Source organism: Canis lupus, chromosome 8, assembly GCF_003254725.2.
Source record: "Canis lupus dingo isolate Sandy chromosome 8, ASM325472v2, whole genome shotgun sequence".
Classification (NCBI taxonomy): domain Eukaryota; kingdom Metazoa; phylum Chordata; class Mammalia; order Carnivora; family Canidae; genus Canis; species Canis lupus.
In genome coordinates, this window is record NC_064250.1 from 16,892,404 (window position 1) to 16,905,721 (window position 13,318).

Consider the following 13,318-nt stretch of genomic DNA (forward strand, 5'->3'; position numbering starts at 1 on the left):
TGTGGGAACCTAATGTAAGAGCACAGCTTTGTCAATCAAGGTGGCAGCTGTGGCTACCACCACACACAGCATGAGGGCATATTTGATACCACAGGGTTAAACTGGCATGAGAAATATGCTATACAATGTATCTAAAAGACAAAAATCTGTCCTAGAACACCTGTAGCAATCCTGTTATTTTAATGGCAGTATAGAAAAGGTTTGTCAAAATTAGGTAAACCAAGAATTGGAGGTGTTGACAATGTTAATTTTGATGCTTCTAAGAGACTAATGCCTCTGAAAGCCAAGTAATGGCCCTGGATGTTATCTGAGAAGAGAGTATACAGAGGTCTAGCAAGGACAGCAACATTAGGAATCCACTGGTGGCAGTAGCCAGCTGTCCCTAGAAATTTACATAACTGTTTTCTCATTTGGGGAATAGGGGCTGACAAAGTTGACTCAAGAAATTTTGGGGTGAGCTTTTGAGTGCCCTGAGATAAGAATGTACCAGGTGTTGGCACCCATTGAAATTTAGATCTGGAAGATTTAATGGCCTTGTTCAGCTAGTGGCTTTAGGAGAATGAGAGTGTCTATAAGAGCTCTCTGCTTAGTTTGCGTACAAACTGAACAACAGTGGAGCCTTGGTAAAGGCTAGAGAATTCGAATCAGCTTAAAGACTTGGAAAAAGATTGAGGAAGACTCACTATACCTCTGAAGTATGCAAGTCCATGGTCACCATCTCCTAAATGTAAATGAAAAAAGAAAGTGAGAGTCAGATGCAATGGGATAAAAAAGAAAGGTGAGCAGAGATCAATCACTATAAACCAACTGAAGCATCAGGAATTGAGGCAAGAATAGTAGCTGGATTAGGGACCATGGGATGGCAAGGAATCACAAGAGTTTATGGCTCTTAGTTTCATGTAGATCAATAGATTTGGTTCCCATCTGAATCAAATTTATCTTCTTTCTTATTGACAATATTGGAGAACTAGAGGGTAAGGAAGAAAAGACAAGTACACCCTGCTGCAAAAGAGGTTCAATTCCTCCTTCTGCATCTCTGGAGAGAGAATATAGGACCACTGATAGAAACAGTTTATTCTTTTTCTGCACTAGGCACACAGACTCTGCACTCAGTGACAATCCAATTTTATTTGCATGTGTATCCCAGAGACTAATTGTGAAATCTTTTAAAGACTCATCCTCTTCAGAGGAATTTAAATCAAGATGAGTTTCCAATAAGGAAAGTAGAAATTTGAAGTTTAATCTGAGGGTAGGAAAACAAAAATGCCTTACTCATTGAAGTTTATAGTGGCATTAAATTTACATTAAAAAAATCTCTACCAAAAGGAGTTGGGACACTAGAAAGCCATGATGAGTGTTAAAGAGGGTCTAAGGATATTGGAGTTGGCTGAGATATGGCCAATGAAATGAGTTGCCCAGAGACTCCAATAGTTTGAATAGAATCAGAGGTGACAAGTAACCATAAATCTGAGCAGATAATAGAGAAAGTTGCACCAGTGTCAATTAAGACATCTAGTTTCCAATCTTCCATGTTAAGTTAATGGTGAGCTCCAGGGTGCTCCTGAGGATCAGCTAACCATGTCATTTCAAAGAGAACTGTCCCACAGGGGGAAAACAACAAACCTTCTGGGAGTGATGGGATCTAAGGAGATTGTTCCTTTAACTTTCCTTTCTCCTAAGTGTAGAACAATTTTTCTTCCAGTGTCCTGATTTTTTGTGATATCTGCAATTGTCTGGAGACAAATAGGGAGGGGTCCAAGTGGGCCTTAAGTTACTCTCAGAGTTAAGCTTATTTGCCTTTCTAAAGATTCAAGCTGCAAAGAAGAATTCTTGCAGTTAACTTTTTTTTTCCTGCTTTCTTGTAATTTCCAAAAAAAATGAGTGGCTGCCTCTATTATGACACTGAGAGGTTGGCTGGACAGCCCATTCTATTTTGAATTGAGGTATATAGATATAGACATAGATATATAGATATTGAAGGATCTATATCCTATATATATATATCCTATATCCTACATATATATATAGAATATATATATATATCCCCCAAGAAGAAAATTTCCCACTAGAAGAGAAATTAAAAGATTTTTATGTTCTAGAGCTTCCAGGTTCAATGCAGTGTACCTTTAAGAAGTCTGTATAAAATTCTCAACACAAAGACCTTCAGATGCTATCCTTCTTTCTGAGCATGAAATTCAACATTAGACCAGTTTACTTTAGGGAGGAAAGCTTCTACTATTGCTCTTACCAAACCTTGAATATCAGCCTCCAACTGAGCTACTTCCTGGACATTTGTAAGAAGACCTGGGAGAAATTCCAGCCACCTGTTTTTTCTGTGAAGGGGGTTTTCCCCCAGGGGGCCGTCTGACTTGTCTGATAACCACGGCACCACCCTGGACAGGAAGAACAGCTCTTAGCAACCGGTCTAGGTGCCTGTGAGTGGAATTGCGAATGGCCATTAACCTTTCTAACTCTTCTCCAAATTTGGAAGGATCTTCTAAACGTAGAGATAAAGGGCTTTAGAATTTTAAAAATCTGCCGCTGTCCAGGGGACATGGATTCTCCAAGGGGGAGGCCCAGGATACACCCACCAAGGACATTGTGTAGGGATGCCTGAAGCTAGTAGAGCCTGACTGCAGAGCCCTGGAAGGTAAAAGAAATTGTAAGCGACCACAAAGCAAACCCTATTTGCCTGCCATAGGTACTTCTGCTAAATTCACTTCCTGGCTTGTAGTATGTATAGGAGTAACCTGTATATCCCAAACCTGGAGATCAATCTGAGTGCTCTCAGTAAATCTTATTTTCAAAGGGAAGTCAAAACATGCAGTTGGGTGTTTAAGGGATTTCTCAGGAAAGTTGGAAGAGTTCTAGAATCTAAGAGAACTGGCTGAGAAGATGGAGCTGGGTTTTGAGAGGCTGGTTTTAGCTGGCAATCTAGAGATCCAAAAGATCTTCTGCAAGGACAGGAGCAGAGAGTTGGGAGTAAAGGACATATAGGAGGAAGGAAACAGGAGTTATGTTAGATGTGACTTTAAATTTTTGTTCTAAGTCTAATTTCTTCTGTTCTTTCACTCTATTGAGGGAATAGGGCTAAGGCTAGCCATTATGCTTCTTTGTATCTTTTTTCCATCTGATCTTCCCACAGGTACTAATGGGATAGGTATTTAGGATGAAAACTCTCTAAAAATTGTTTCAAATAAAAAAGGTTTTCCAATTCAAAAGCTCAATTGTTTGACTATTGACAGGTAAAATCTTTGATGGTATATTTATTCCAATAGCAACTCAATTTAATAAACTATTTCATTGATGGGACACCTTGCATGGCTCAGTGGTTGAGTGTCTGCCTTTGGTTCAGGGCATGAGTCCTGGGATCAAGTCCCACATCAGGCTTCCCTTGGGGAGCCTGCTTCTGCCTCTGCCTATGTCTCTGCCTCACTCTGTGTCTCTCATGAATAAATAAATAAATCTTTTAAAAAATTTAAAAATAAACTATTTCATGGAAAGACCCAGGGGTAACTTCCCAGGCTTAGAATAAATCTTTACTATGGATACAAAAGACATCCCTGCAGTGGATGCAAAGGCTGCAGCTCCCATGATCCAGAAAGTTCACTCCCAAAGATAGTCTAAGAAAGTAAAAGTCCTTCATTGCTACAGGTGGTAAGTATGGTATAATGAAAACAGTATCTCTGATTTGCAACAAGAAAGTGAAACACCTCCAGTTACAGGCTTTCTATTCTGTGACACCAGGCAGGTGCTATTGGAATGGGATTTTTTCCAGCACTAACCAAACAATGAAAGTTGAGATGACAAAGCCCCTTATGGACTGGGACCTCTTGTAACAAACTCCCCTGACTGCTGGCACAGTGGGACAAAGAGAGTACAGCTTGTGATTTCATGTCTCTCTAACTGTCCACGAGGATATACACTGATATGTGCACCTCCTGGCTGGTGAAGACCAAAAAAGAATGTTCTCACTGGTCACAAAACCAAGTTCTCAGGACATAAAACAAGATGACAGGAAAACCTCCTCTAGTTTTTCTTATATGCACATTAACAACTTTATCTAAGTCTTGGGTCTCTCAGAGCCAAACTAATACCTAAGAAGAATGTGTGGCTGTACTGGGAATTGTGTGGTATTTTAGTGTATCTCATTGCACAGAAATGTTCTTAAGTTTGGCAGATGACCTAGTGTCAGACTAATTCATTCTCTGGCCAACTTATTCTAATGCAGAAGTCTTTGGGTTGGGGGACAAGCACTCTACTAGCTCTTAAGTGCTTGATCTGTGCTCACCAATTTTGCCACTTTGGCTTCCAAGATGTCCCTTAGCAACAGCCGTCACCTCATGTACACATTAACCTACAGCAAAATTTGTTGAAACAGACACTGGTCTGATGAGAACTGTGAACTCACCAACCTGCAAGCCAGCTCAAATAGCAAGCTTATAGGGCTTATGTCTGAGTTTTGCCTATGATTTTCCTCCCTAAGACAAACAGCACAACAGACAAAGACAAACCGTGACCATCTCTAGGGAGAAAAGGATCAATAAAAATCAAGAGTACTCATAACAAATCTTTACCGGAATTACTATACCGAAGGAACTAGTTCCACAAATATTTTCTCACACTAACCTAAATCTAGAAAAGAAAAAAAGTGACTCTCATCACTCATGCTGGCAGGCAGAGACCCAGGATACAGAGTAAGAATTCTTACCTTCTGCCAGCTTTTTGTCAGAGGTGCCAGGATCTCTCAGCTACAGCAATCTCAGAGCAAGCAATATCCAACCAGTACGGTTGATCCTGCCGACTATGCCAGCTGTAGGGGAGGAAAAACTTTCCTCTACCCTTCTAGACTTTCTGGCTGATCTAATAATTAGGTTGACAGGAGACAGATTAACTGAAGAAAAACAAATTTAATTCTGCATGTACAGGGTCCCATAAGAATATGAGACCCACAGGTAGTCCGACAATTGAGGCTAATATGCCATTATTAAGAGTTAAGAAGGAGGGGGTACGGGTCTGGGACTTCAAAGTAGGGGACTTCAGTCTACAGGAAGATGGGAAGAGCAAATGTTTGGTAAATAAATGTGGTAACCTGCCGAGATGATAGGACATGGAGAGGACTTTGAACAACAGACCCTGCTTACCAACCCCTCCCTTCCCCCCAGTTTACTACTCCTAGCCCATATTCTTTGTAGTTATCTTTGATAATAGCTGTCTTCCTGGACCATGCCATCTACCAAAATTCCTTTAGGCAGTTAAACAGAAAGTAAAAGCCTTGTCTGAGCCTTCTGGGCTTTGATTGCCTTCAGCTCAAAATAGCAAGCATGCCAAATTGGCACATTCTTGGGATACTTATTCTGAGCCCTGTCACTCCCAAAGGAAGTGCTGATAACCTTTAGCAGTCTGACTTTTATCTGGTTTAGTTTATATTCTTCTTTTTATTGAACATGTTTTACAGATTTTCTTCCACATGTCTTATGCTGCTCTTTTCAAGCCATCTGCCATAGGATATTACTTTCTTAGTTTAAGGTGATCACTGTTTTTCAGGAAAACCCACCAACTTTGGCTTATGAATTCATATAAGCTACTATTTTACCAACTAATTTCTATCAACTTATTTCAGGTCATTCCTACATAAACTACCAAAGCAATCATCCTCTTCCCAACCCTACACCTCATTTTGCTGCTTCTGAGGCCTAGAGTAGTGTTAATTTCTGGCCCAAAATGGTGATTACAATCTGATTTTTAAAAGAAAGGGAACAAACTGACTTCTGATTTTTTTTGTTATAGCTATTATACTCATTAAGCAACAATTAACTCACTAATGTGAAAATTAATCAAAAGACAGGAAAATAGTGTATCTTGATATAAACAAGGCATTTTTTAAGTTTTATATGGTAGCCTTAAAAAAAAAGACAGGAACATTTGGATAATAAAACATTTAGGTAGATTCTTGGCTGGTGGAATGACTCTTCCCAAATAGTGTTGTTGATCCATGATCTCTAAGATCTGACATTGATCCAGCTCTATTAACATATTTAATTAACAATAATAGGTAATATATATCGAATCTTTACTCTGGGCTAGGGGTAGGAATTTTGATATTAATTGATTTATTCCTTACAAAAACCCTATGAAGTAGGTACTATTATATCCTTCATTGTAAAGATGAGGAATTAAGGGTGAGAAAGGTAAGGGCACCCATTCATGATAATACAGCTTGTGTGTAGAACCAGGATTTTTCCTAGACTGACTTCAGAGCCCAGAATTATTTCCACTCAGCTTCCCTGACTCTCTACCAACTATGCATAGATCCAGAAGTCAGTCTTATTAAACCTGTATATGGCATAAAACCAAGAGAACTGGCTAATTTCTTGAATGACAGGATTGAGACAAGTAAAAAGTAATAAGATAACATTCAAACAATAAAAATGTTAAGCCTACATTTAGATTCAGCAAAATCAATACAATGCATATAAAAATAAGTCATTTTGTAACAATTTATGTAAAAAAATAAATACTGAGTTGTCTCAGGTGACTAAAAGCTCAATATAAATCAACAGTTTTCCTATTAAGAAATTTATGCTACATATGTTTCCAGACCAAGGGAAATAGTATTGTACATTTCAGTGGTCAGAGCATCTCTAGAAGATTGAGTTATATTCTGATACCTCATTTTAAGAAAGATACTTGGCCATTTGGAATGTGTTCAGAGAAGCATGACTAAGATAGTATGAAATCTCATCATAGGCCTGATGACTAATATTATGTTTGATGACAAAAAATTTTGAGATGGACAGAGTGGAAAGATAGATATCAGAATCTACACAAACAGAATTTAAAATATTTGCTGATTGCAAGATGGTCTTATGAAAGATAGAGAAGTTATTCTGCATTGTCCCAAAAAGACAAACCAGAGTCAAAGAACCAAATTTATAGGACGCCAACTTTCAGGACAACATTCAAGGAAGAAGTTTCTCGTAAGTGGAGTCATCTAAAAATTAAATGGTTGATAAGTAATGGATACAAGTAATCTTTATATAATGGATACACTTGCTAGAATATATATGCATCAGATACACTCGCTAGAACTTAAAAAGCTGATGAATAGTATTTACTTTAAAATGGTACAGCAAAGAAAATGTGGATGGAAGATAGCTGAAACAAGAATAAAAAAATATTTATTATTGCTTATTCATCACTATAGAACACTCGGAGCTTACTTATATAATTCTTTCTACACTATAGGTAACTGAAATTTTTACTTACACAAAATGAATACATTGCCTCAGTGGATAGTGAGTTCCCATTTTTGGATATGGTCACACAAAAACTGGATGTCCACTTGAATAGGATGTGCAGAGTGCACAAAATGTTGGACTTTAAGGGTCTTTCTAAGATTCTGATCCTGAAAAGGAAACTAGCAATTCACAGAGGTAACTCAAATGGGAAGTAATTTGGAGAGGAAGATAACCCCTAACCAGCATCTTTTATTATTGACAGATTTTTGCTGCCTGTTCATCATGTCTCTTACATGCTATCTTGTTTGGTTCTCTGGATTACCTATTCCACTCCCTGGTGGTTTGGATGCTGTCAAGGTCGATTCCTACACAACAGAAACTCTCATAGTAAATCCTGTAGCTAAAAGGTACAAAGCTGTCAAACAGCCTTCAACTGACAACTTTCTCAAACATGAAACTTTCACACATTAAAATAGCTTATCATTTGAATAGAGAATCAAAATATTTCACCTCCCTTATAACTACCCTTTGAAATCTATCACTAGGGATGCCTGCGTGGCTCAGCTGTTGAGTGTCTGCCTTTGACTCAGGTCATGATCCTGGGGTCCTGGGATTCACTCTCTCATCAGGTTCCTGCGAGGAGTCTGCTTCTCCCTCTGCTTATGTCTCTGCCTCTCTCTCTCTGTGTGTCTCTCATGAATAAATAAATAAAATCTTAAAAAAAAAAAAAAAGAAAAAGAAATCTACCACTAGATAATCATGCTAGGTCTCAAAACAGAGCCCCAGTGCAATCAAATGTGAATTTGAGAGGATCACCCTTGATCCAAACTTAATTACATTTGAAAGGATGATATTTCAGAGGATCTTCTGAGGAAAATGGTTGAGCACCACATTAGCTTACCTGTGACAACCTGGATCTATTTTAAATAGTTGAAAGTGGTTGGCCAGCTATTTTAGTTTCTTAGGCATTTGGTAGTATTGCACTTGCTGGTCCTCATGTGGTTAGATATAACCTCATGTAATTCTGTGAGTAAATTGTGCCAGAAAATTGTGAGTAAAGCATTGTCAATGTAAGACCCTCTAGATCTCTCATTTCCCACTGGCATAGCCATCAGCAATGTTCAAAAAGCAAGTCTTCCATCTGTATAGGTCCCTGCATGACAACTATGAGCAAAGCCCCTTTGATATCCCAGGATGGACATGTAGCTTGAGTGCAAAATAAGCCTTCATTGTTGTAAACCACTGATATTTTGGAGGTGCTTGTTACTACAGATGGTAAGTAAACTATTAAAATGGCCCCCTGGTCCCCTCCCCTTGAATGTGGGCAAAACTTGTGAATATGTGAAATAATCACTCTCATGATATGGACAAAAGGATGTTTGGGGATATGATTATGAGCTTCAATTAGTTGACTTTAATTAGTTGATTTAATCAAAAGGAGATTATCGTAGGTGAGCTTGACCTAATCAGGTGAGCCCTTAAAATAGACAAAAAGCAGAATCAGGTATTCCAACTGGCTTGAAAGAAGCAAACAGCCAAATTATTAATTGTCTATGGACAAAGGCAGTTTCTAGGAATTGGGAGCAGTCCTCAACTGAAGACTAGCAAGAAAATGCCTTGCAGTCATGCAGCCACAAGGAAATGATCTCTGATAACAACCAGTAAGCTTGGAAGAGAACCTTAGGCCACAGATGAGGTTATAGTCCCAGCTGGCATCTTGATTTTCAGGTTGGTCACTCTGAAGACAGGACCAAACAAACACATATCCGGAATTCTGACCCACAGAAACTGAGAGATAATATATTTGTGTTGTTTTATGCTGCTAAACTTGTGTTAATTTGTTGCCACAGCATATCTGAGTCTATCACAGCTGATAAGTGGGAGAAATTAACTGCCATGTTATGATTATTATCGTGCTAGAAATATTTAGGAAATCAGAAAAATCATATTGATGAATAACACATCTGTATGGTGGAATTCCAGACAGCCATTAAATTGAATGATGTAGGTCTGTATGTGCTGTTATCAAATAATATTTGACATATTTGTCCAGTGAAACCTTAGTTGTATTAAAGTACAGATCATGTATACAACATGATCTCATTTGCATTTTAATGGATATATAAAAATTGTATATCCACAGACACTTTCTGGAATAATAAATAAGGAATTATTAACAATGACTATATCAGAGAAAGGGGCATATTGGAAGTCCACAGTAAAAAGAAGAATGACTTTTTATTGTACAAATGCTTGTGCACTGCTTGAATTTTTATCATGTGCACATATTGTACTTCCAGTTTTTGAAAAATGAATATAAATGAAAAACAAACTAATCAACCTACATTTACTGAATATATACTGAAAGCAAACCACTTTCCTAGGTACGGAGTTGCACAAAAGTTCATGGAGTAGCTGCTTGTTTGGCAATGCAAAAAATGAGACAAGTTTGAAAATGCTGATGGCAACACAGAGAATTATAATTTGTGTAAAACTGGAAAAATGGTCAGTAGTTAATGAAGTCCCAAGAGGGCATAATAAGAAAGAGTACGCAAATGTTGTGAGTATGGAAAAAGGTAGGCTTCAAAGGAAGGGCACCATCTCTAACATTGCAGAGTCAATGTTACCATGTAAAATGCTGTCCTTCATCTAACAAATCTGAATCTGATGAGTTAGGTGTTCAGGGAGGTAAATTGGGTTTGTAGCAGATGTTCCTAGAGCCTTGGATCTATCTGCTCAGCCTACTTCTGATTTTAGCCACATCTGTAGTGGACACTTATAGCTTCCCACTTCATGAAACCTGTGCTTTTCTGTTTAGGAACTTTTGCCAAATCTGTGGGAACCCAGTACCTGGAAGTGCTGGGAAGCTAACATCTCGGAGAGTTACCCTCAACCAACGACAATGGAAGCCAATGGACAAATGCTGCCATTTCCCAGGCCAAAGAGAATTTTGGAAAGCATTCTGTGATTTGAACTCTCACTGCCTATCACAGTAGAGAATTTAGAATGCAGCCTTTATTGGCTTTTCTTACTTCCATTTCATTCCTTCCTCTTTTCTTCCTACTTCCTGAAATCACTTCCCAAATAAATTGTGTGCACTAAATCCTTATTTCAAGCTCCAATTTTGTGGGTTCCCAAACCAAGACAGTGTTGTTAAAGAAGGGGGAAAAGCCAGCAGTTTTCAATGGTCAAATATGCAAAACAATAGAGAATTGCTTCTTACAACATTATTTCTACCTACAGCCTAAAATAGTCTTAAATCATGGGTGTTCACAGTGCCTCTCTGCAAGAAAGGATTCTACAATGAAATGGATCGCATTCAATCCCAGAGAAGGCCTGTTGTGCTAAATTAGGCCTGTTCTGAGAATGCTAACCTGTAGTAGCTCCTGGAGGGAGGCATTTCAAATGTTCACTAAATTCTCCTTACTTTCATTTTACCTTGTGATGCTTCATTATGCCCCCCGCTCCCCCAAGTAACACAGCAAATAATTCCCTTTGGCCCTCACTGTTTGCTGCTTTCCAAATATGGAACAAAATGCTTGCCATCCTCTTCCTCGCTGTCTAGCCAAACTTACTTTTCAAGCCTCTTCATCTCATTTTGTTCAGTCATGCAAATTCTTTTTTGCTGTTTACATGTGCCATGCGTTCCAAGTAAAGAGTTTCATCACAGAAGTGGGGTGCCTGAGACAGGCTTTGGGAAGACTTCAATTTGAATAACAGCAACAAAGGAGAAAGTTCCTCTGTCCACCTTCTAAATCCTCCCTATGTTGCAAGAGCCAGTAGAATTTGTGACCCACTTAATTTCACAGAGGAAATCTAGGATTCTCAGATTCCTCTCCATCAGGGCAAGTATCTACAGTAGCTTTTCCTCAGCTATACCTGTTCCCTTGTGCTACTCCTTTTGTTGTAGGTATAATTAAGCTGATTGCAGGCCTCGATGGCCACTATATCCAAGGAAAAAACCCAGTAGCAATTCAAAATGATTGCTTTAACTGTGCTTTTCTCTCCGCCTTGCTCACCCAGAGAGTGCTTATATGGCTCCAAGGCTCTCGTTGTTAATACTAGATAAGATTTTACTCTTTTGTTAAGTCTTTGTAAGCCTCTTCATCTTTCTCCAAAATGGCTTCTTCTGGGGCCCAGCTGGTTTCTTGTGACAACCATCTTTCACCCTAGAAGTTTCTCAGGATACAGAAAACCTGCCTGTCCTCATTCCCCACATTTGCTCCCTGATCACTACCCCTTCCATGTGTGTTTCCTCTCTGAGACAATTAAGTTCTGAAGCTCACTAAAGCAAAGGTCAATTTTATTGCAAATTATGTCCAGATCTGCAAGTTAACTAAGTAAAAGAAATTTAAGGGAAAAAAAATCTTTCGTTCTTCTTAGTAACTTTTAACTTCAGGGAAATTAAAGAACACATTGTGGTGAGTGTGACATCACCAGATTTAAACAAAGGACTTAAGATACTTTTTCCTTTTTTTTAAGATTTTATATATTTATTCATGAGAGACACAGAGAGGCAGAGACCTAGACAGAGGGAGAAGCAGTCTCCTCACCGGGAGCCTGACATAGGACTCGATCCCAGGACCGGGATCATACCCTAAGCCAAAGGCAGATACTCACCCACTGAGCTACCCAGACGTCCCTTAAGATACTTTTTCTGAGTACATATGATCAAGTTATTACTTCATGTTAATACTTCAATCTGTATTTGGAAATTTTATAACACTTTATGTGATCATTTCTGAAAGCTCAGTTTGAGACTACTCTGCACAACATAGGAAAAGAAGTAGGATACAGAAGTAATGTTTGTGAGGTGGCTATTCCACACCAGACACATTTAGCACATGTTGGCTCATTTGATTTCACAATAATCTCCATCCTACAGATAATCAAACTTAGGATAGGTGACCTGCTCAATTTAGTAATTACATGGACAGGTGAAAGAAAATCTATCTTCTTTCCACTTCATCACACGGCTTTCAAGTAACAGACATACTTTCTCTGTTGTTCTATGTGCTCACAATCGTTATCACAATCAGTATAGATATAATTCAGATAGAGGTTGCCACTCCTTCCTATTTTGTAAACGTTGGAAATATGGGTTGTTGAATAGAAAGAAAACCCAGATCTTCAATATTTGTTCTTTTAGAGGAATGATGGGATATAATCTCTTGCTTCTTGCTAACGTCCCTGTGATATCAGGAACTATTTTTCACAAATCCTATTAGAAAGCTATAGAAGACACTGCTTGTTGCTTGGCTGTCCTAACCACGACTCCTAATCCATGATTCCTAACCATATTCCATGAGTGGGCATAGAAAATCCTGTGGTTTACATACATGCCAAAGTCAGCTAAGGGATTTCTGGGAAAGCCTTTTATTTTTTGATATGGATGCCACATACTTCCTTTTAATTTCTTTCTTCTTTCTTTCTTTCTTTCTTTCTTTCTTTCTTTCTTTCTTTCTTTCTTCTTCTTCTTCTTCCTTCCTTCTTTCTTTCTTTCTTCTTCTTCTTTCTTTCTTCTTTCTTTCTTTCTTTCTTTCTTTCTTTCCTTCCTTCCTTCCTTCCTTCCTTCCTTCCTTCCTTCCTTCCTTCCTTTTTCTTTCTTCCTTTTTTTCTTTCTTTCTTTCAATCTTTAGAGAGACAGCCAGTAGGGAAAGGAAAAGGGAGAGAATCTTAATCTTAGGCCCACACCCAGTGCACAGCCCAACACAAGGGTCAATCTCACGACCTGAGATCATGACCCTGAGAGCATGGCCTGAGCCAAAATCAAGAGTGCGACACTTAACCAACTGAGGCACCCAGAGGCTCCTCACCTTCTTCTTATCTTAAATGTGGATGAGATGATTGGAACCAGAGTAGGCACCTTTCAACCATGAAGGAAAGACTAAGAAAATCATGGTGATATGAGCCCTGACAGTGGTGAACAGCTGAATCTACAATAGGAATAATAAATCCTTTTTTGTTCAAGCCTCTATAAGTTGAGTTTTTGTTATTTATAGCTAAATGCATTCTAACTGATAAGGAACAAAATATTTTACAGAATAAGTTTGGTTCTATTAAATGAGAATGTATTT

The 13,318-nt window shown here is 38.5% G+C and overlaps 1 long non-coding RNA gene across 1 annotated transcript in view; it reads right to left on the reverse strand.

Moving 5' to 3' along the window:
- Positions 1-393: 393 nt before the first annotated feature.
- The window catches only part of LOC125755547 (uncharacterized), a 305,824-nt gene continuing 292,899 nt past the window's right edge, over positions 394-13,318 (reverse strand). The window contains exon 6 of the long non-coding RNA XR_007412277.1: positions 394-721. This is a non-coding gene — a long non-coding RNA (uncharacterized LOC125755547). The remainder of the gene's footprint in view (positions 722-13,318) is intronic.